Source organism: Saccopteryx leptura, chromosome 13 (assembly GCF_036850995.1).
Source record: "Saccopteryx leptura isolate mSacLep1 chromosome 13, mSacLep1_pri_phased_curated, whole genome shotgun sequence".
Lineage (NCBI taxonomy): Eukaryota > Metazoa > Chordata > Mammalia > Chiroptera > Emballonuridae > Saccopteryx > Saccopteryx leptura.
In genome coordinates, this window is record NC_089515.1 from 46,343,432 (window position 1) to 46,367,517 (window position 24,086).

Genomic DNA, 24,086 nt, shown 5'->3' on the forward strand with positions numbered 1-24,086 from the left:
TTCAATGTCCTTTTTTATATTTGCTATCTTTTTATTTAGGTGTTCGTAATGACCATCTATTGTTGTTCTAATATCTTTGAGCATCCTAACAATCGTTATTTTAAACTTTACATCTGGTAATTTGGTTATATCTGACTCATTCAGGTCCTTTTCTGGGGATTTCTCTTGATTCATTTGTGTTGCATTTTTCTGCTTTCTCATTTTGTCTGTGTAAAAGAAGGTTTTGGCCATTGGAGTCCACTGGGTGTAGCCTCTGTGTTCCCTAGGTGTGGTCTTGTCTGCAGGCCCACCACCCCCTCTGCTGTTGCTGTCTAGGGCGTTCGGGTATGGGCATTGCTGGTGCCTGCCCACTGGGGCAGTTGCTGTGGTTTCTGCCTCTCCTTCACAGGAGTGGCTGTGATCACGTGCTTGGGTGTACAAGCCTCTGCAGCCTTGTCCTTTTCCCTGCCCCCGCGGGTGGCATTATGCTTGGCCCTGAGGGCAACAGTGAGCACCTTTGCTCAGCTGCGGGTCTCCGCCTGATTCCTGGCTTTCACCCTGCCCTTGGTGGAGGAGCCTGCTCATGGGATGGCTGCAAGCTTGGCTCCACAGGCCAGGTGGGACTGCGTGCCCATGCTCAGTAGCGGGACTTCACCTGTTCTGGGCTTTTGGCTCCACCCCCACAGGAGGAGCTGGCTCCCAAGTCAGGCCACAATCCTTGGTTCTGTGGGCAGGGCAAGGCTGCGCTCCTGCACCCTTGCTCAAGGGCTGATCTCTGCTCCTTCCAGGGCTTCTGCCCTTCCCCCGCAGGCTGGATTGCAGGCGGCCCTCAGCTGGGCTTGACCACTTTCGCATGTCCCCTCCTCCCCAGCTGGGCAAGACTGAGCTCACACCTGGGCCTCAGTGATGGCCAGCCGGCCTCTGCCCTTGCTGACAGAACCGTGCCTCTGCGTCCCGCTGCCGCCCACCCTCAGGAGAGCCCTCAGCCTTGTGGGTGCGGGTGCTGCAGCTCAGACCTTAAAACTCACTACTGTAGTCCTGAAAGCTCCCTCCTTCTAAGCGACTCTGCTCTGAGTGCTGCGGGAGAGCTTGTTTGGCTGGTATCCTGCTTCCCTTTGCTGGTATTGCTTTTTCCGGGGGAAATATTCACTTCAGATTTGGGGAGGAACTCATCCTAGAGGTTAGGTTGGCTGTCTCAAAATGCTTCTCCCTGTGCCTCCTAGATTACACTCTCTTCCTGCTACTCTGGTCCTCTCCTCTCTCCCTGTCCCCCGGATCCCTGGGTGAGTGGTTGTGAGAGAGGTTTTCTGCGTGGTCCCTTTAAGAAGAATCCTGGGTCTGAAAAATCAGTCTCTTTCTCACAAGCAGTATCCTGTCTTGTTTCCAGCTAAATACTGTCCATACGCCTCTTCTAGGCTCTGGGGTTGCAGGCTGGGGCTTTGTTCCTGGGGCTCAGGACCCTCCTCTCTCTGCTAAACTCACTTCCCGCCACGCGAGTCTCTCCGGCTGCTGTTCGATCCAGGGAGCTGGGCAACCCTCTCCACATTTCTGCTTTTCCTACCAGTCTCGGTGTGGCTTCCTCAGTGTTCCTTGGTTGAAGAGTCCTCTTAGTTTAGTCCAAAGTTGGTTTTTCCAGGTGATGGTTCTTAAAATTAGTTTGTAATCCACTTTGGTTCTGGGAAGTGGAAGTTGGTATGTCCGCCTACTCCAGCGCCATCTTGACTCTGGGGGCCTACTATTTTCATCGAATTTGACTGCCTAAGGTTGTTCCTCAGTTCACTGATGGCTCTGTTCATTTTGTATTTTTTTCTCTTCTTGAATAGTTTCCATTACTGTGATTTTTATTTCTCTAGTTTTCTTTTGAGAGTCCATCTAATATACTCTCAATCCCAGGCAGTGTACTTTCCATCTCTAGAAGTTTGCTTTGGTATTTTATATGCCTTCCTTGTGTCTACTTAATGTGTCCAAACTTTTCTGCAACTTCTTGAGCTGTAGCATACAGTCCTTAGAACTATTTTTAATGTTCCTTGTCTACTAATTTTATGATTGATGTCATTTCTGGGTCCATTTCTATTGATTGAAATTTTTTTCCCATTTTGAGTTGTATTTTTAGCTGTTTTGCATGCCTGGTAATTTTTGATTGGATGCTACACACTGTCGGTGCCTCTACCTAGTAGGGTACTGGATATTCTTGAATTGTAAATGTTTTTGAGTTTTGTCCTAGGATTTGGTTAAATTATTTGGAAACACTTTGATCTTTTCAAATGTTCCTTTTAAGCTCTTTTTGGTGGGACCAGAGCTACTTTATTAGAGTAAGGCTATTTTTCCTCTCTATTAAGGCACTATATTTCTTAGTACTCTGATGTCCTAGGTTATGAGGTTTTCCACTGTGACATTTGGGAACTGGAAGTATTCCTGGTCCCCAGTGATCGCCAGACCTGTCCCTGCTTGTCCTCAGGCAATTTTTTTCTTTCTTCACATACACACCCTGATCAGTGTTCAACTAAGTACTTGGCAGGGACTCTCAGCGCTTCTCTGGAGCTTTCTCTCTTTTCCTGGGTTCTGTCCTGCAGTGGCCAGCCTTCTTTGCTTTTGTGTATGCCTTGCTGTGTCTCCTCACCTAAGAGAGAAGACCGGGCTCTTCTTGGGTTTCCCTCCCTTCCTATTGTGTAGGAACCTCCGTCTCTGTTGCCAACGTCGGCTGTTTTGAATGATATTGCTTTATGTATTTGTCCAGTTGTCAGCCCTTTCAGGTGAAGAGGTTTATCTGGTCCTGTTTGTCAGTTTTGACACTGACACGGAACACTGTGGTGGATTCAGCAGTCTCAGACATCCTGTGACGCTGTTCCCAGTGAGGAGTGTTACTTAGGTCTGTTCTGTCCAGGCAGACTGGTACTTGGCCACACACATACACACACACTCCACTACGCAACAGAAGTAGCACAGTGCTGCTTCCTGAGCTCAGACTCTAAGAAACTGACTGCTTCCTTTCCCGTCTCCTACAAACGTGCTCTTAGAATCCCGTCACCACAGTGTGAGGAAGCCTGTTACCCTGGTAAGAAGCTTCCACGCAGAGAAACAGAGGCACCAACTTATCAGCTATGGGTGTGAGCCAGCCCTGGGATTGGATCTCTTAACCTCAGTCAGGCTGTGCCAGCAGATGCCACATGGAAAAGAGACAAGCTGTCCCTTAGCCCTGCCCACATTGCAGGCTCACGAGCAGAGTAAACGATGAGTATTATTTAAAGTTGCTACCTTTTGGGGTAGATTTTTGCACAGTAATACACACCTAGAACACCCACTCTGAAAAGGTGAGACGTCATCATTTGGCCTGTGAGTTAAGCGGGAGCTAGAACACGTGGCTAAACTGTGCTCGGGCAAAGGAGAGCATGGATTTGCTGAGCACATACTATGTTCTCCCCATGTGGAGTAGGTGTGCGTCCCTGTTGGACACTCTGGGAAAACGAACACTTGGAGAGGTTAAAAAATGTGTCTCAGGTCATAGGAAACCAGTGGAAGTGTTAAGATTTTGACTCTGGCGTTTTGGAGCCCTGACCCTGAACTTTTCCTTCTGTTTCCTTCCATGTTTCCTGCATCTACCTGAGCCCTGCCCCGTTCCTATCCTTTGAAAATTCATAAATTACCTTCTGTTGTCTGAATCCCCCTCCTCTCCTAGAGGAGTGTTGACCAACCCATGGGGCTGCGTTACACAGTGGGGGCTGATGGAAGGTAGGAAGTAAAGTCAAGAGGATCTCAAAGAGGGATCCACGTGGTGCTGAGAGCCATGTTTCTAGTCCCGAAATCTAGGCAGAAGAGCCCGAAAGTGTCACTGCAGTGTTAGGGAATCCACGATCCAGGGTGCAGGGGATAAAGAGTGAGTTTGGGGCAATGCTGGGAAAACACCCACAACCAGCCCTTGTGACTCACTCTGGGCACTGCGTTGGGAGGCTGAGGCTGGAGCAGCCCTGTGACTGGCTCTGGGCGCTGCATTGGGAGGCTGAGGCTGGAGCAGCCCTGTGACTGGCTCTGGGCACTGCGTTGGGAGGCTGAGGCTGGAGCAGCCCTGTGACTCACTCTGGGCACTGCGTTGGGAGGCTGAGGCTGGAGCAGCCCTGTGACTCACTCTGGGCACTGCGTTGGGAGGCTGAGGCTGGAGCAGCCCTGTGACTGGCTCTGGACGCTGCGTTGGGAGGCTGAGGCTGGAGCAGCCCTGTGACTGGCTCTGGGCACTGCGTTGGGAGGCTGAGGGCTGGAGCAGCCCTGTGACTGGCTCTGGGCGCTGCGTTGGGAGGCTGAGGGCTGGAGCAGCCCTGTGACTGGCTCTGGGCACTGCGTTGGGAGGCTGAGGCTGGAGCAGCCCTGTGACTGGCTCTGGACGCTGCGTTGGGAGGCTCAGGGCTGGAGCAGCCCTGTGACTGGCTCTGGGCGCTGCGTTGGGAGGCTCAGGGCTGGGGCTCACCTTCGCTGTGCTTCCTTTGAAAGGAAGCCCCATGTGACAGCTCATTGCCTCTGACTCTGGTGGCTAGTTTCAGGGTCAGCTACGCTAGGCTGTAGTGCTCGTTCCTTATTCTGGCCCTCATCTGTGTGTTACTGTGAAGGTGTTTTGTGGAGGTGATGAACCTCGACATCAAGACTATTATGTGATTGTACCTCATTGAAGCAGTGGAAAGACATTATGAGCAAAACCAAGGAAACGAGGAATGAGAAATTTTGCCTCAAACATACATTAGCTCCTGCCTGAAATTCTAGCCTTGACGCCAGCCCTGTGGATTTCAGGAGTGCCAGTTCCCACGGTGTGTCAGCCAGTTTCTTGAAATAAATTTACACACAGACACAGAAAACCTGACTAATCCCAACTCTAGGACGGGCACATGGCACATGGACAGGTAGGTCAGCGTTCTAATAACACCCTTGTGTTCTTCACTGAAACATCTGAGAAATGCTGCTGTTAGCCTCAGGGTTCAGTTGCAAATATCCAGGGAGGACCAAGTGCTGCCACCAAAGTGACCTTATCTTGGGGGCATCGGAAGAAGAGCAGGTTTTCCCATGCTCACATGGCCATTGCTCAGCCAATCAGTGTGTGCCCACCTCGGAGAGCTGGCTCACTGCCCCGGGGACCCAGGTGCTTCTCCGGCTTTGGGTTGGCCTCTCGTATCAAACAATTCACCCTTACACTGGGGTCAATTGCTCGGGGACCAGAGCCCTTTAAGGAATTTCTCCGATGGGCAATTATCTGTGTGGCACACCGGGCCAGGCCATGTGTCCTGGAAGGCAGCAATGTAAATGCTCTGCAGACACCGATAGCCTCTGAATTAATGGTGATGTCTGTGTTAAAAGGAGAGAAAGAGGTAAAAAAAAAAAAAGGGAGAGGGAGAGAGAGAGATCTACAGCCAGTGTCATTAGGGGTGGCACAATGGAGACATCTGCTCCCGGCCCACTGGCAGTCAGGCTGGCATAAGACACATGGCTGTGTGAAGGAGAAGGAGATGAGATGCAGAAATATTATTATGCCGTTCTATAAATCAGTGAGTCCTCCTCCTCCCGAATGCGGCCGCTGAGCCCAGCTGTCTTATCTTGAAGTGCGGGGACAAATGGAAGGGAGAAAGGCCGGAAAAGGGCAGCTGGGCTGATTAGAGGCATGGGGGGGCATCTTGCTGGCAGAGAGCAGATAGGTGATTAGAGCTTTGTATTGGCGAGACGTCGTCGCAGCCAGAGACCTGATAGAGAGGTAAATGGAGTAATGAAGTGCTCCCCAAAGACCAGGTGGGTTGTTACTATTTATTCTGCTTTGTGAAATTAAGCGGCGACAGGTTTGAAATGGATGAAAAGACACCTCTCTCTAAGCATCAGGTGCCTGGTTTTCAGCAGAGTGGATAGGGGAGTGCAAAGGGAGTTGAGGCTGGAAGCGAGGCAGTGTGTCTCTCTCTGTAGGTAGTAGGTCAGTGTCATTGGTCCTGTGGCTTTTGTCTGAGCTGCATGTTCTGTCTCTGTAGCACGGGGAGGTGGCACCACATTTTCAGGCCCCTCCAACTCTAAAACTCCTGGTTTCTCTCATCTACCGGGTGCTGATCACTTCCTTCCCTCCTCCATGCCTCCTACTGGCAAAGGCTAAGAGTAGGCAGCTGAGAAATGGGCCTGCAGGACCGCAGAGGCGGGGCTGGGAGGGTTCTCCAAAGCATGTGACTGCAGAGGCCCGGATGCTAATGGGGGGATGGTGTTTCGAGGTGTAAATGAAAGGCTCTCTGAGAGAAAGCCTCTCTTTTGTTCCCAGAGTAATCCCAGCTCATGCTTACCAGCTTTGTGGCTTCAGTAAATCACCCACATTTCTTATCTTCCCTTGAATCTCAGTTTCTTTCTCTTTAAAATGGGAATAACACAGTCACCACCACCATCTCCCCCCGCCCTGTTGCAGATAATGCATTTGAGGCATGTTGCCACGCAGGCAGTGCTTAGTAACTGGAAGTTATTACTAAAGCTGTTATTGGAAGGATTGGCACAAACCTATCAGTAATCCAATAAATGAAACTGGTAATTAGTGGCAGATTTGGGATTCAAACTCCAGTCCATCCTGGGAAGTGTGGGATCACGTTGCCTTGAGTTCAGGGCAAAAACTGCTCTGTCCATGGCAGAGTTTCATCAGTGCCATATGTTTAAGGCAGAGAAGAAGCACCATGAGAGGTCAGGGAGGGGAAAGCTAACGAAATGGGTTGAGGTGGTCCTGGAAAGCTTCCTGGAGGAGGGGTCATTTGAATGGGGTTTTAGTGAAGTCGAAGACTAAAGCAGAGGCTAAGGGGCATACACAGTAGGAGAAACTGTGAGCAATTCAGAGGCCAGACTGAGCCCTGGTAATATACCAGCTTTGTTGGAGTCGAGGGTTCTAGTAGTGTAATGAAAATGGAAGGTGGCAGATTACACAGGGCAGGCTCAAGTTGAAGTTTTTCCAAAGGAAAATGAGGAGCCATCAAAGGATTATAAATTAGAAAAACAGTGGCGGTGGGTACCAAGGCAGGTGCTGAAGAGTGTGGCAGGAAAGAAAGAAGTAGCAGCAGTCATGAATGCTTCCTGGGGGCTTGCCGTGTGCGGGACTCTCTCCCAGGCTCTCTGCAGATGTTCCGGCAGCGCTGCGGGCTCAGCACCAAGATGCTCTGTCTGCAGGCAGGTCTGCTGCGGCACCCCCTACTAAACGAGCAGCCAGACCAGTTCCCACCCGTATCTTAGGTTACTTACCTTTTAAGTGGCACGATACTGTCCACTCGACAAGGTTGTCTCGAAGGCTGACAGAATGTATGGAGAGCTGCTGACAGCGCGGGCCTGTCTGGCAGAAAGTGTGACGGTGCACAGTGGCTGCCGCTGTTGTCACGTCTGTTTTTGAAGGATGGCTCCGGAGAATGGTGGGCCTCGATGTCAGTGGATGGCATGGAACGTCAGGGGTCAAAGAGGATGCTAGAGTTCCATTGTCAGCTCCTGAGAAAACGTTGTCACCACTGACAGACGTCAGAAAATTGGTTTTGAGGGAAACGTGATAGGATTGGTTTGACGTCTGAGGTGATGGCTGGGTGCCCACCCAAGCAGAAAAGTTCGACAGGGCCATTGGAAGCATCAACTCAGATCTTGGGCACAACACCAATCGTCTAGAAGAAAACTGAGCAATTTATCAAGTGTCTAAATACCTTGCCCACATAATGACAAATATCCAGATTCTTGGAACCCTTTGGATGTGGATTTAAATTCCGACTTTGGACTGCAATACTTGGTTGTGTTGATGTGGAGACAAAGACTTCTTGTGTTTGGGTCATGAATCCAACTTTTTTTTGCCAAGATCCACATACCCCAAATCATCATGTATTTCTTGGCCAGTCAACAGCAAAAGGGTTAAGCAAGAAGTTTACTTCCATTTTAGCTCTTGGCTCCTGGTTTGTTTATTATTCACACCTCAACAAATCTTATTTCATTACATTTTTTTTTGGAAATAGCAAGATAATTTCAGTGATTAAGTTTAAATTGGGGATAATATGCTGACAGGCATTAATATAATGTCAAAACATTTCCTTACAGTTATTTCTTAACCTCCATCAAATTGCTCCTTCCCAGTGGACCTCTGTTAATATACTATGGACAGCTCACAGGAGCTCGGGGCTGTGGGAAGGCAGCGCAATGAGCAGGGGCACTTCTCAGAGATGACCAAGGCCAGTGAAACAGTGAGGCCCATGGAGCTCGGCCTCCTCCCACTCCCCATCTGGGAGCCGACGGGACCAGACGTGTGCTGGAGGCGTCTCGGGATGTTTGGGTTAGAGATAGTGGGTAGGAGTTCTGTGCTCATCCTCACAGCTGTTGTCATTACCCCAGTGGAGCAGGCATTCTGGTGAGACACGAAAACGGCTTGGCCAGCCAAAGACAGTCGCTCAGAAAGACGCCCCGTGCGGAGGGACGATGGAACCAGGCAGTGCTTGCTAGCAGCTGAGGTGGAAACAATGCGATATTAATGAGGGAGGACACGGGAGAGTTTGCAGTATGTGTTCACTGTTCTTATCTACTCGAGGAGTCTCGGCCATGTAGCGAAAGCCAGCAAGGTCAGGTGAGCTGTCCTCATTTTGTAGAAACTTAGGTTCAGCCACTTGCCTTTGATACTGTGGTGACTCGAAAGCCGTCGAGTGTTTTGATTTAGCTTTGGAGTAGGACAGTAATGAGTTCAAGTACAGCCTGCTTCCACCAGGGCCAGGAAAGTAATTTAGCCTTTTAGGGTTTCAGTTTCCTCATTAATAACCTAGAGATGATAGTAGTGTGTTCCTCGCGGAGTGAAATTTGCACAGAAGGTTCTCGCGATGGGTAGCTGTTCGTATTATGTTAGCAGAAAAGGAGACACCGAGAGACCTGGAGCTCGCGCGTGAGCAGGCTGACCCCTGCTTTCCTCATTGCGTCTGAGTGATGGGCTGCGGTCAGACAGAGCTGGGGGACAGTGGGGCAGCTTTAGTCCCTGTCCCCTCTGAGCCCCAGCCCAGGTCCTTTTGTTGTCAGTGTTTCTGTGCTTGCTAAGCCCCCCTGAAATTAAACAAAACATTTTGTCCCCAGGGCTTGCCAGCATCCAAGGGGAAGTTATATATATGAAAATGTTAATGCTATAAATTTTGATTTTCAAGGAAAAGAGCCTGGCAGAATATAGAAGGGGAGAGATTTTTTTTAAACGATTATGACTTTTTTATTGATTTTAGAGAGAGAGAGAGAAAAACAGTGGTTTGTAGTTCCACTTCTTTATGCATTCATTGGTTATTTGTATGTGCCCTGAATGGGGATTGAACCCACAACCTTAGTGTATGGGGACGATGCTCTAACCGACTAAGCTATGGACAATGAAATGCTGGTTGCATTTCTCAGAGCCCACAGCAGCTGGCATTGCCTGGATTGAGCCAATCAGGCCCTAGGCCAGGGGTCGGGAACCTATGGCTCGTGAGCCAGCTGTGGCTCTTTGGATGGCTGCATCTGGCTCACAGACAAATCTTTAATAAAAAAAATAATGTTAAAAATATAAAACATTCTCATGTATTACAATCCATTTATTTCCTACTGCTCATGTTCGTGGTTGCGTGGCTGGAGCCAATCACAGCTGTCCTCCAGGACAACACTAAATTTTTATTGGATAATGCCTAACGTACACGGGTTGTTGTGAGGTCAGGAAATAAACTTCCCTCCTTTTAATCAAGTAGTCAGCTAGCTAATTTCAGAAACCCTTTTGACGAAGAAGATGGCTAAAAGAAAAAAAGATGAGGAGTATTGTACTTTTCAGCAGGAATGGACAGAGGAATTCGCCTTTGTGGAGAGAGCAGGTTCTGCAGTGTGTCTAATATGCAATGATAAAATTGCATTGATGAAACGGTCAAATATAAAGTGGCACTTGGACACACACCATAAATATTTGCATTGAAATATCCAGTGGGGGACAGCAGGAAGAAAGCATGTCAAGAGCTACTGTGCAGAGTGCAAGCTAGTCAGCAGCAACTCTGTGTTTGAACCCAACAAGGTGACTGGAATTCGGCTATCTTTGCTGGTGCTTTAGCAATTGTGAGAAACGGGAAGCCATTCACAGATGGGGAGTATGCCAAAACATTCATGCTTGATGTTGCCAGTGAACTTTTTGACGACTTTTCGGATAAAGACAAGATAATCAAACGAATAAAAGACGTGCCTCTGTCGGCAAGAACTGTTCACGATTGTACCATCATCATGGCAAATCAAATTGAGGCAACACAAGTGAAGGACATAAATGCAGCACCATTCTTTTTTTTTTTGCTTTGGATGAGTCAACAGACGTAAGCCATTTATCCCAGTTCAGCATGATTGCAAGGTATGCTGTCGGTGACACACTACGTGAGGAAAGTCTTGCTGTTTTGCCTATGAAAGAGACAACAAGTGGGGAGGATTTATTCAAGTCTTTTACTGAGTTTGCTAAAGAAAAAAATCTACCGATGGATAAACTTATTTCGGTGTGTACTGATGGTGCTCCGTGTATGGTGGGGAAAACCAGAGGATTCGTAGCACTTCTTTGTGAACATGAAAAGAGACCCATCCTAAGTTTTCACTGTATCCTACATCAGGAGGTGCTTTGTGCTCAGATGTGTGGCGAGCAGCTTGGTGAGGTGATGTCGCTGGTCATTCGAGTGGTCAACTTTATTGTTGCCTGAGCTTTAAATGATCGCCAGTTTAAAACACTGCTGGATGAAGTTGGGAATAATTATCCTGGTCTGCTTCTGCACAGCAATGGGCATTGGTTGTCAAGAGAGAAGGTGCTCAGCCGTTTTGCAGCTTGTCTGAGCGAAATCCAGACTTCTCTTGAAATGAAAAATGTTGAGCATCCTGAGTGGCTAACACTGAGTGGCTCCTGAAGTTCTTCTATCTCATGGACATGATTGAACATCTGAACCAGCTCAATGTGAAAATGCAAGGCATTGGAAATACAGTCTTATTCCTTCAACAAGCAGTGTTTGCATTTGAAAACAAGCTGGAACAATTCATTGCCGATATTGAAACAGGTTTACTACACTTTGAAAAACTGGGAGAGTTTAAAGATGCATGCACAGCAAGTGACCCTGCTCAACATCTTGATCTCCAGCAGTTAGCGGGCTTCACATCTAATCTCCTGCAGTCATTCAAAGCACGCTTTGGAGAATTTCGTGAGTGCACTCATCTTTTTAAGTTCATCACACATCCACACGAGTGTGCAGTGGACAGTGCCTACCTGAGTTACATCCCCGGTGTCTCCGTCAGAGATTTTGAGCTACAAGCTGCTGACCTGAAGGCCTCCGACATGTGGGTGAATAAGTTCAAGTCACTGAATGAAGATTTGGAAAGACTTGCACAACAGCAAGCAGAGTTGGTGAGCAAACGCAAGTGGGGAGAAAGGAAAAAACTTCAACTCGCGGACCAGCTGATTGTCAAAACTTGGAATACACTTCTCGTCACATACCACACACTGCAGTGTGAGAGTATTGCTGTATTGACAATGTTTGGCTCTACATATGCATGTGAGCAGTCTTTCTCACATCTAAAGAACGTTAAGACCAACCTATGATCACGTTTAAGGGATGGAAGTTTCAACGCCCGCATGAAGCTTAACTTCACCATGTATCAACCAGACTACAAAGCCATCAGCAAAACCATGCAGCACCAGAAGTCGCATTAATGGTAAGAAGTACTTTATTCATCATTGGTTAGCAACAGCATAACAACGTTATTAAAAAGAATTCAGAGACTTATTGTACTTTAAAAGTGTTGATCTAACATAAAATGTACACATTTACTTGTATTTAGTGTTAAACATATTGTATGGCTCTCACAAATTACATTTTAAAATATGGGGCGTTCGTGGCTGTCTCAGCCAAAAAGGTTCCCGACCCCTGCCCTAGGCGAAGTTGGGGTCTGGGGGGAAGGCAGCGGCGGGCCGAAGGTATTTGTCCTCCAGGCTCTGCCTTAGGTGGTCCCGCTGACAGTGGCACTAGCCCCCAGTGAACAGTCTTACTGGATTCCAGCTCCTACCTCCTGTGACCTCAGCCCCTGGGCTCTGTGACACCCCCTTGTCCCCTGAGCCTGGTGTGGGGGGGGTTCTTGTTGTCCAGTCGCAGGGCTGCCTCACAGTCCCAAGTTCAGCGCTCCTCTGTTGGTACGGCTGTCCTGCGTTCTGGTTTATCGTTTCCAGTTAGAATTTCGGAGCCCTGCACTTTGTCTGCTTCCTGCGCATGTTTCAAATTTTGCAGAGCGGAACAGTACTTGTTGCTTTGACACTAACCCCAAGCAGCCGCTGATTTAGGTGTTCGGGTGCAACCACAAAGGGGTCTGCAGAGATTCATGGGAGATCATTTCAGAGCAATAATAAAACTAATCGCATTGCTGTGGGTGGAGAATACAGTAAGCCACAAGGAGAAGGGGGAAGGAGACCAAGGCCAGGAAATGGGAACAGTGTCATTTGTGACACCTTTAATGCACTCTACAGTAGAGCTTAGTAATTACACTTTCTAACACTATAAACATTTGTCTACGGAATCAGGACAGAAATGGAAGAGCATTTCAGCATGAGTCACCTGAGCCTAAAGCATGGGAACCTCATTTTATAAAGCTGTTTTTGTTTGGGATACGTTACTGCTTATAAAAGGTATCCAAAGCAAAGCAGAGGTCTGGGACAGTTACATTAACATTTAGGGGAAATTTTTTTATTTTTTTTTATTTTAATTTTTTATTTTATTTTATTTGAAGCTGGAAATGGGGAGAGACAGACAGACTCCCGCATGCGCCCGACCGGGATCCACCCGGCACGCCCACCAGGGGCAACGCTCTGCCTACCAGGGGGCAATGCTCTGCCCCTCCGGGGCATCGCTCTGCTGCGACCAGAGCCACTCCAGCACCTGGGCAGAGGCCAAGGAGCCATCCCCAGCGCCCGGGCCATCTTTGCTCCAATGGAGCCTTGGCTGCGAGAGGGGAAGAGAGAGACAGAGAGGAAGGAGGGGATAGGGGTGGAGAAGCAAATGGGCACTTCTCCTATGTGCCCTGGCCGGGAATCGAACCCGGGTCCCCGCAGCCAGGCCGACGCTCTACCGCTGAGCCAACCGGCCAGGGCTAGGGGAAATTTAATAGCATTTTCTTTTGGACCTTTTGGCTTCTAGGGTCTTCCACTCAGATCCTCCAAGTTTACAGATTCTAGAGCAGTGGGTCTGTGTCATTGCGTCTGTTTGGGTGCACCAAATCCTCCAGAACTCGCTTTTACCCACCCAGGGAACTGACCAGGGTTAAGAAGATCTGTGACATCGAAGGGCTGGCATTTGGGCCAGGCTTTCATTGGCTGACTGGTATAGATTAGGAAGAAATGACACCGGCAGAATTGTGGTAAAAAAGAAAGCTTAGTTATAATACCATCTATATAATAAAGTGGAAGGAATAGGACCAGCCAATGGCCTGGAAACTCAAGAAATTTAAGGAGCATCCTGACCCAATGATCTGTAACTGTGTAGAGTGTTTAGGCCAATGAAAGTCAGCCAGCCACCAGGGCTAGATGGCCCGGAATAGCTCATGAAATAGATAAGAGCAGAAATCGTAGTTTTTTTGAAACCACAAAATTAAAGGCTGAAACAACAGTTCATTGAATTGAAGTGTGTGTGTGTGTGTTACATATGGATATTCTGAGTTGACAGCCTGGCTAACAGAGCCACAGGATTGAGGTCAGAAGTGGGCCACCGTGAAGGCGATTTTCCTCAGACTGTATCTGAAATGGATAATCTTAGGCCCGTGGTTTCCAGACAAGCAGGGATCATGCCAGGACGCGAAGAACCATGATAATAATCGGTGCTATTTACTGAGCAGTTACAGTGTGCCGGTATTTATTTTGTACTCGTTCTAATGTTCAAGCAACTGTGGAAGGTGGTCATTTTGGCATCACTTCCGAGAGGTCAGTTACTTTCTCAGAAACGGTTGGCAGTAATGTGTTTTGAACCCGGATTTGTTTGGCTTCAGAGCCTGGGTTTGTACTGTGGACCTATTTTTTTTTTTTTTAATATTTATTTATTGATATGAGAGAGAGAGAGAGGTAGGGGAGGGGATAGAGAAGAGGGAAAGAGAAACATGGATCTGTTTCTGTATGTGCCTTGACTGAGGATCGAGCTGGCAACCTCTGCATATTGGGATGCTGCTCTAACCACCTGAGTTATCTGACCAGGGCTGCTCCATGGACCTTTTTATGTCTAAAAGCCAGTGTGGTAGGAAAGCAGGTGGTGATTGCATTTCCTTCCTGCAGAGAGCATGGCTGGAGGTGTGAATGTGGCAGGTAAATCCAAGATAGAGCTTATATTTCATAGAGCAAGGAAGCCCTGGCTGATCCTGGTTGTGGCTTACTGAGCCTGTGACACTCACAGTCAGCCACATGTCTTGACTAGAGAGGGAACACCCACTGCCTCGTTTCATCAGCCAGTGAGGTTCCCAGTGCTTCTGGCTGTCCGAAGACCCAGGGTATCTCGTGTCCGTGGTGGGACCTAGGTGCCCACAGGGTTAGTGAGCTATGTCTACTCTGAAAACTCATCCACTTGGCATGGGAAGCTTCTCTGTTTATTTTTTATTCCCTGTGGGTCTAGAAAACTTCCCAAACCCCAGCTGAGACCTGATCAAACATGCCCACACCCCTGCGAGAAGATTTGCAGTGAATGTAACAATGGCCGCAAACCATGCTGTTACTGTCCACAGACCTGTGGTAGCGCTCTGTTGCCTAGACTCCTGTGAGTGTCCGATCCTGGCCATGGCACGGAGTTACAGAAACAGTTCAGCCTGGGCTTTGAAAACTGGCATGGTTATTTACTGTCTGAAATCATGCAAGTTAATTCATCCTTGCCTGTGACAGACGTGAACTATATAGTACTTGCCACTAGAATTTATTGAGCATCTATTATGTGCTAGGAGCTTCTTTGAGTCTTACCGCATCCAACTTCACAGGAACCCTCTGTCCTAGCTCCTTTTTCTTGGCTGAAGTAGGATTCTTCTCTTCTGATCAAAGTGGGAGTTTGCTACGTTCCTTGGTTACTGTGTATTGTCTTACCAGCTGCCCTTGGACTAGCCCATGTAGTTCGGTTATTTCCTCTCCCACTTCCCAATCACTCCCTCTTCTCACCAGCCGTGCCACGTTGAGCCACCAAAGTGCCTCACAACCAGGTTACATCCCGAGCCTTCTAGGTCAGGATGCGACATGACCCCACTTACATCACCACAAAGAGAAAAGACTGAATTATAGCCACACAAAGGTAGAGAGTGGAACATCCTTTGCAGTGGCCATTTGCTGTAGGTGTGGAAGGAGATGGTGGTTTGGTCAGTTCACTGGGGACAGAGAACTAGACAGTCATGAGCAGGTTTGCTTTTCTGTCTGACGGTCATTTCACAGGCTCTGCCCGTGACCCCAGCAAGCTCTTGGACAGGCACATTGCTGGTATGCAGGCAGCAAAAAGTGGGCTACAATAAGCCAATCAGCCAGCACTCTTAAGTTTGGTTCAAGTCCATAAACCCATGTTTAATACTGCTTTGTGCCGGCCGCTGGGCTAGATAGCCGCTTGGGAGCAGGATAAGAAATAACGTGCCTTCGAGGAGTGTATAGTTTAGGGCAGGATCAGCAAACCTTTTCTCTTAAAGGGTCACAACAGATACTTGAGGGGTTGCCAGCCAAGAGGCTGCATGTGCTCTGTTGGAACTACCCATCTCTGCTCTCAGACTGTGAAAGTGGCCATGGACCAGTGGTCTTCACCTTCTCATACTTGGGGACTGGTGAACATAGGGGAATTATTTCAGGGACCACTAAGGCAGAAATTCCCTGAGCATAAGCGAACTTGACTAAGACCATCAGGTCTAGAATCTTCATACAGTATCAGGGTGGTTAACTCTTTGGCAAATTGGCACGAAATTTCTGATGGACCCGTCCATAGACCAGTGATTGAAAAATACTCATAGGCCATAAGTGAAGGAAAGAACATGGCGGAGGTCATGGCTCTACGAACAGGCAGTAGGGTGAATTGAGCTAGAGTTTGACGACCTTGCTATAGTGGGAGAATTCACTGTGTAAATAAACAGTTATAAAAAGATGTGTGTGATGATAGATATAATACACAAGTGTGAAAGCATCTCAGAGAAGGGGCTTGAGGAGTGTGCTCCTTTAGCCCGGGGTTGGGTTCTGGTAGCCCAGCCTTGGCACTGTTGACACTTTGGACAAGATGACTGTTTGTTGTAAAGGCCTACCCTGCACATTGGCAGGCGGTTAGCAACACCCCTAACTTACACCAACAAGATGCCAGTAGCAACCTCCCACTCCAGGTAGCAACAGGGAGAAACATCTTCAGAGACGACCGACTGTCCCTACAGAGAAAAATCAGCCCCAGTGGAGGACCTCTCACCTAGGGCTTAGAATCACTATGGCAGGAAGAAAAGTCTGGAAAATTCTTGCCAAGAAGGTGGCCCCCAGTTCGGGTATTGAAGATGAATAGGAGTTGGTTACATGAATAAAATACATGCAGGGGTGTGTACAAGCAAATAGATGTGAAACTGTAATCGGAAGGGATGACAAGCCACTGAATATTGTTGATCAGTGTGTGCATGTGTGTGAGCATGTGTGTGTGCACAAGTGTGTATGTGTGGATGCATGTGTGTGCAGTGGTTAAGGATGAGGTGTGAAGTGAGGGCAGAAAGATACACGAGGAAAGTCACCCAGGGAGGCCCTGACCTACTGGGCTCTGAGGATAGCGGTTACCCAGTAAACAGTGATGACCATGTGACACGTTTTGAAGGATGGGGTGAAGAGTAACGTTCATGTGGGGTTCAGGCTCCACCTTGGCCGCTCTGGGTTAAAGCACAGGCACAAGGACAAGCTTGTGCACCCCTCCCCCACCTCTCCGCGAGTCCCCAAGTGGGCGCAGTAAATGAATTTTTAAATTTTTTTAGTAAATGAATTTTTAAAAGGATGATAACCATGAATCAAAATGTGCTCACACACTGCTGCTTTTACGCGGTGCTGGGGAAAGATTGTATAATTCTGTGCTGCTGACAAGCTAGCCGGGTGCTTGAGACACGTAGTGGAACAATGGCATCTATTGATGGGGCTGCGCCACGAAGCATCAGGCTCCCCAGGACACAGGCAGGGGACAGAAATAAGTGTCTGCGCCTGAGAGCAAGAGCAAACGACCGGGGGTCATTCTCTGGCGCGGCCGACACATTCCACACGGATGCATTGACGTAAACCGAGGCGGACTGCTTGTTTCCGAGGGCTGAAGGGCCCCTGTATGTGTTTCAAGCCCTGGATGGGGAGGGGAGTTCTGACTGCGTTTTTTTTTTAAACCACATCCTTTTTGGGAGATCTTTAGAACCTTATCATCTTCCTTTATCAGAGGGCAAGTAGAAACTGAGTCAAGGAACTTGCCCAAGTTCGTGCCTCAGGCAAAACTGGAAAAGCAAGCCCTTTGCTAAATTCATTTTTATTATTTTCTTTCAAACATTCTGTTTGGAGAACTTTAAAATGTATTGAAGGTGGAGAGATTAGTGCAGTGAAACTTCATGTACCCAGCAACAATTATTAGGATTTTTGTCAATCCTTTTTTTCCCCATGGTAATTTGAAGCAAGTGTCAAACCATATCATTTTGCCTATAAGTGTCTCAGAAATCAATGCACTTTAAAAGGTGCGTCCATCTGACACTTGTGTCCTTCAATAAAGGGAAAGATGAAGTGGCATTCATTTTTTTTTTTCACTTCGTATGCTTATCTCTTACTTAAAATATGGACCTCTGATTTCTTCTAATTGAGATTAACATAATTCAATATACATTGGTTGGATTTCTACTATGGCCAGGACTATGGGTGATTAGGAACTAGATATCAGTAATACTGTTGTTTTCAAAGCTACAGTAAAAATCAAGGAAAATAGATAAGGCTTGGACAACTGCCTTTCAGCTCCAGCAGAACTTAGTGGCAGTGTAAATTGCTGTCATTTGGTCATAGCCCTCAAATCTAAAATATGTATTATCAAATGCCGCAGTGATGCTGCAGACCAAGCCACCCCAAACGCAGAGCCTTAAAACAAGCAGCATTTACTTTGCTCACAAGTTTGGAGTTTAGGAATTTGGGTTAGTCTTGGCAAGACAGTTATTCTGTTCTTTGAGCTTACTTACATATCTGGGGTCTGCTGGCTGTGGGGTGATCTAGGATGGTGGCAGCTAGGACGCTGACAAATCAGCTCTTCCCCAGTCCCAGTTCACTCACATGGCAGAGGAGTCAGGGAGTAGGCAGAAAAAGCAACATGTTGTCAAGCCTGTCCTTGGATGCCATCTGCTAACATTTCATTGGTCATAACCAGTCGCACGTATGAGTCAAGCCGTGAGGTGAGCCCCTGCCCCACTGGGAGGTAGAGTCCTGCAGAGGTAACAGGGCAAAGCCTGCGTATCCAGGGGAAGATAAGGAATGGGAACCATTAACGTACTCCACACGTCACCAGGTTCTCACAGGGCTTGCCGAAAGGGGTCGTTTTGGGGTTTAGGTGAAATAGCATTGGTAGCAGGCTTAGCCTGGTGTTCGACATACTGCAAGTAGTCAGTAGAAGTCAGCTGTTGATTATCATGACTGTAATTATTGCCATGTTGTTGTGGACAGGGCCAGGTGATAGTCAAGGGACGACCAGGTGCTGGTTTCCCTGCACAGGAAAGGGAGAGGCTCGCGATGAGTGGAAGGAGGAAGGCGGGTGAGTGAAGGAACTCTGGGATAAGGCAGTGAAGGACGGGGGCCACAACTACAACGGAAAATGCAGGCGTTCCTTCAAAGCCCACCGATTCTGTTAGGCTTGGACTTGCAAGGTGTCTGGCAGCCTGAGTAACTGGAAGGGTTCCGAGAAGCTTCCCAGCCCCTCAGCGTTAGTTCCTTTGGCCTGTGAACCTTGTGTCAGTCCATCCCAGGAGAGTCCTCCCTCTGGACATGACAGTGCCGTCATCTCATTTCTTGGCAGTAGTGGTGTGTCCTGCCGGGGAGAAGCCAGGACTCGGTACCAGTCTGGACTGTGTGACCTCACTCCCCTCCAGGGTAGGCTCTGAGCAGCTCCCCCCAAAGGGTGTCCTCTCCCCAGGGAGCCCCATGGAGGAGGCAGGAGAGGCTGGGCGTGTGTGGGACAGAGGGGAAGAGGAGTGAGAGGGCCCCTGTGGGACGGCTTTCGCACACTGGGTCTCCACACGCAGACCCTGAGATGAGCATGTGCCTCGTTTGTTTGTTTAGTGCATGGGTGTCAGAGAAGCGAGGCCGAGAAGGGGTGGGGTGTCGATGAAGAGGATGTCCCCATAGGGAGACAGCACAGAGTATGGCTCAGACCTGCCGCACACCAGATGTGCAGGAAGAAGGGATGTTACCTAGCTCCAGTCCATCCGTGGTGACGGGTGGCTCCTGGGGCCTCAGTCCCCCAGCACTTCGACCTCGCCCCTTATGCAGTGTACTTTAGCAGCCAGAAGCAGTGACAAGTGTGTGCGTCATGGGGCCTTGGAGTAAGTTGGGGACCCTCATGTGAGAAGGAGCTACGAATGGGGCGCCTGCAGCAAGGCCATCTGGGACTGCAGATGGGGCATCGTGTTCCTGTACACCAGCCCTCATGGGCTGCTCCTTGCCGCCTGCATCATTTCCCATCAAGTGTATTTTATATTTCAGAGACACACAGCCTGGTGTGGGGGAACGGTGCAAACCCCTCCTCTCCGTGTGCTTTCAGAGTGGATGCTAAGTGTTTCCTGTCATCTGGTGCAGTCAGTGAGGGAGGGGAGATGTGAGCTGAGGCAGGGGGAGGTGTGAACATGACAGTAAACCACCAAGGCTTATTTTTGCCCCCCAATGCTGAAGGTTCTGATTATGACTGAAAGGCATAACTAGGTGTGAAGAGTGAGCAGAAACTGTTAAAAAAAAAATTCAGTCCTCTAATGGCCTCTCAGGCTTGCGATCTCCATTTTTATTGGTTTTAGATTCACTTTACAGATGCTAGTCATTAGAACCATGTCGAGTGGATTGATCTATTTATTTACGAAATATTTGGAGATAGCAGGGCATGTGGGAGGAGGGGACAGGGGAGTGGAGAAACAGAGAGGGAGAGTCATGTGAGCTCCTCCCAATGAGACTCTCTCCTGGCTCTAATCAAATGTATCCACTTGAAAAACAGGCAAGGAAACGAATCCTACAGAGATTATGTTAAAACGGAGGTTGTTGTTTGCAGGGGCCAAGTCTGGTAAGGCAGGAGTCGTTATAAAACAGATGCAAACAGATGCAAGATAGAAGAGCAGACTGAAAACAGTTTCTATCTTTTATTTTTTTTTTAAAGTGAGAATAGAGGAGATAGACTCCCACATGTGCCTCTACCAGGATCCACCTGGCAGCCCCTGTCTCAGGCCAATGATCTGCCCATCTGGGGCCATAAGCTATTTTTAGTGTCTGAGTCGGAGGCTCCATAGAGCCATCCTCAGTGCCTGGGGCCGATGTGCTCAAATCAATCGAGCCATGGCTGTGGGAGGAAAAGAGGGAGAAGGGGGAGGGGGGAGTAGCAGATGATCACTTCTCCTGTGTGCCCTGACTAGGAATTGAACCCTGGATGTACATATGCTGGGCTGACGCTCTTATCTGCTGAGCCACCAGCCAGGACCAAGAACATTTATTTTTAATGATTGCAGGAGAACATACATGCTATGATGATAGATGAAAACTGGTTTGGTTTCTCATTGGTGATAGAAGACATGGACAGCATCAATTTATTAAGGGCCTGAAGTGTATTAAGCATTTTCACAAATACTGTATCACATAATTCTTGCAATAACCCTGTGCCTTAGGTATTATTATGGGTATCATTCAGATAGGGAAATTGAGGTGTGCCCTTTTAAAAGTTGTTCCCAAGCTCATACCTCGAGTCACTGGGAGTCGTGACTCCAGTCTTGCCTCATGTCATTTATTATTTGTGTCTCTCTCCTGCACCATCGTGAAGTTGAAAAAAATTAAGTTGAACCATTGTAAGCTGGGGACTGTGGATATTGGGTCACCTTAATGAGACATGGTGAGGACCTCAGTTATGAAGAGTCATGAACACCAGAGAGGGTCTCGTATTTTCGTGTAATTTTTACATGCTCTTTTTTTTAAATCTGGTGACTGCTTTCTTTTCTTCCTGCATTTATTACAAACTTGAAAATGAGTCCTTCTCCTTTCCCAGTTGTCATCAGTCCCCAGGTGTCCAGTCCTAACTTCGTCCTGGGATGGATTTCCTTGGGATGGGGAAACCTATTACCACGTTCTTTGTTATTTCCAGAACTTTATTGTCACTCATGGCTGTAAAATAATCAAGGGAAAGTGGTTTGGTTTCTAATAAACAATGAGAGGGGTGGGACACAGGACAGAATTGATCAGAGCAACGCTGCTTGTTCAGATACGATTGCAATAATTATAATAATAGGAAATATACTAGTAATAATAATTACTAAAAAATAGTACAATACCACATAGTAGTATATATACTCTGATTCTGAAACACGAAATACTAAAGATAGACTAAGTAATACTAAATGCTAAAACACATAAGGAAGTATTCCTAAAAAGTGCAAATAATAGATTGGCACAACATTCTGTCATTTCTAATGTGATTTCGCCTACAACCTACGGTTTTCATCTGCTCGGCTGGGCATAGGAGAGGCTGTTTTCCACCCCAGGCACTTCGTAAAACCATTTCCAAAGGTGTCTCCTTTTAGGTTTTCCAGTGAGATGAATATACTGTGTGATAGAAGAAGCAAGAGCCTCTCATGACGAATCCCATCCTTGGTACTTTCCTATTTATATCCAGGAAATTAAATGAAGCAGACAAACATACCTTGGGAATCAGTTAGGTGCTGATGTTTGATATGAAGATGAACAAATTGGAGAGCAGTGCAGGGACCTCGGTCTTTTGGGAAAGATGATCCTTAAGTTTTTGGAAGGGGGAAAAAATAAATGATTTGAGTGATACTTTAAGGGTGGTGTAGATGAGATGTCTCAAGGTAGTTCCCCAGGTTGATGTATAACCAGAGATGTTCGGGAGAGGAGGAGTTGATTAGATGCGGTTCGGAAAGGCTTTGGCTGAGCCATTGGGCTGCGATGTGGGAAACCAGAGCCCCGTGTGCTCCAGGCAGAGACAGAATATCTTCCTCGTTCTCGAGTCTTGACAGGCCAGACTCAAGTCTGTTTAATCCCTTACTGCTGGGATAATTCGGGACAATTTACCTTGCCAAGCCTCGCCTGCTTATCTGTTAACTGGTGCAAGGCCGTGAGGTTGAAAGTGAGACGGCTCCATCCAGCCCAGAGCCACAGGGGAGTAGATCCTCAGTCTCTGGTGAATGCCCTTCCCTCTTCAGGGGGGGGGGGGGCACGGATAAGCAGGGAACAGGAGCAGGAGCTGCACATCTCCTACATAGACATCCTGCACACCTTGTTGGGCTGGAGTATTATACGTGGATGTTTGTTTTCCCAAACTTGTAAGTATCCTGTAGGGAGCAGCTGGAGGGTGGGAAGAAGAGAGTGCAGGTTCTGAGCCAAGACCCAGGGGCAGAGCCACATCCCGGCAGTCTGCTGGTCTGCAGTGGACTTCTCGTGGGCATTCGTTTACCTGAGGGGAAGGAGCCATGAAAGGTGCCAGTGACTGGCGGGCACTGGAGGAAGGGGCTCCTGGGGAGCTCAGCGTCTGCCCTCTAGGCTTGGTTTGCCAAGGGGGTCTGGGCCCAGCATGATGGGGTGCAGGGAGATATCTTTGATGGGATGCTGTGAATTACGGGGCAAAGGGGCATGAGCCCCACTGCTCAGGGACCCTCTAGCTCTGCCCCACGTGACTGACAAAACACAGTGGGCCTCCTTTGTACAGCCAAACGCCCTGTAGCTCTGGTGTCAGGTGGGGGTGGAGCCCGATGAGCAAAGCCAGGCCTGTGACACCCCAGTGAGCAGGGGTCCTGCCGGCAGAGGTGAATGGCTTTGTAGGCATGAAGCAGATGCTGGGCACCCCCTGGGTTACTTGAGTGTGGGGTCAAGGGTGCAGAGAGCAGTGGGTCAGGGTTATTATTGCGATGGCTCTCACAAGTTATTATGATGACCCCACAAGTCGGTGATGCACGGGCCGACTCAGCAGACCACAGGAGGACCCTGGCACCCCTTTCTCCAGTCCCCACCCCAGCACACAGGTGCGTGTGTTATGGGGTCTGGAGCCTGGAGACGTGACGAATGGTTTCCACGTGCTGGTCTCCCAAGTCCCAGGAGGGTAAACAGACCAGGGTCGCCAGGGGCTGCCAACGCCAGCATCATGGGTTCCAGGAAGGAAAGAAATCACTGGACTACTTTTGTTTTAAAAGGTTGATTGGCCTCAAACAGGCAAAGGGAGAGGACTGCCACTCTTAAAGAGATGCCATCTCTTTCCTTCACTGTTTAAATTTTGGACTGTTCCTTTTGGTAAAAGTAACACATCTATATAAATAGTTGTACAAAGAGCAGAAATGACAGCATTAAATACGACATCATCCTAAATCTCAGAAAACGAAAACCCTTTATATGAAAAGTTTATAACCATTTAAACCCTTTATAACCAAATTCTGTCATGCTGTTGTGTCCTAGTTCCCCCCTTCCTCCTCAGCATATGCTAGGGTATTTTCATAACATAAATCCACACCACTTTTAATGGATGTTATTATTTTACTATATACATGTATATATGCATATATTTGTACATGTACATATATACATATATATGCATATATACATGTATATAGACAGATATATGTAGAGAGGTGTGTGTGTGGGCGCGCGCGCACACACACACACATACACGCACACACTAGTTTAATCAATCTCTTCTTTAGTTAACCTTACAAAATTTTCAAAATTATGGACAAAGATGAGATGAATATTTTTGGACAAATGTGTCTGTTTCCTGCCATATTATTTTATTATGTTAACGTCTTAGAACTAGGATTGCTGAGTCCAAGGGTCTACACATAACTTGAGACTCTGGTCCATGTTGATGGTTTCCTCTGCCCTGCGGAGCTCAGCAGGGGTCCCCGGAGTCCACCTCGGGACTGGACAGAGAGGGTGC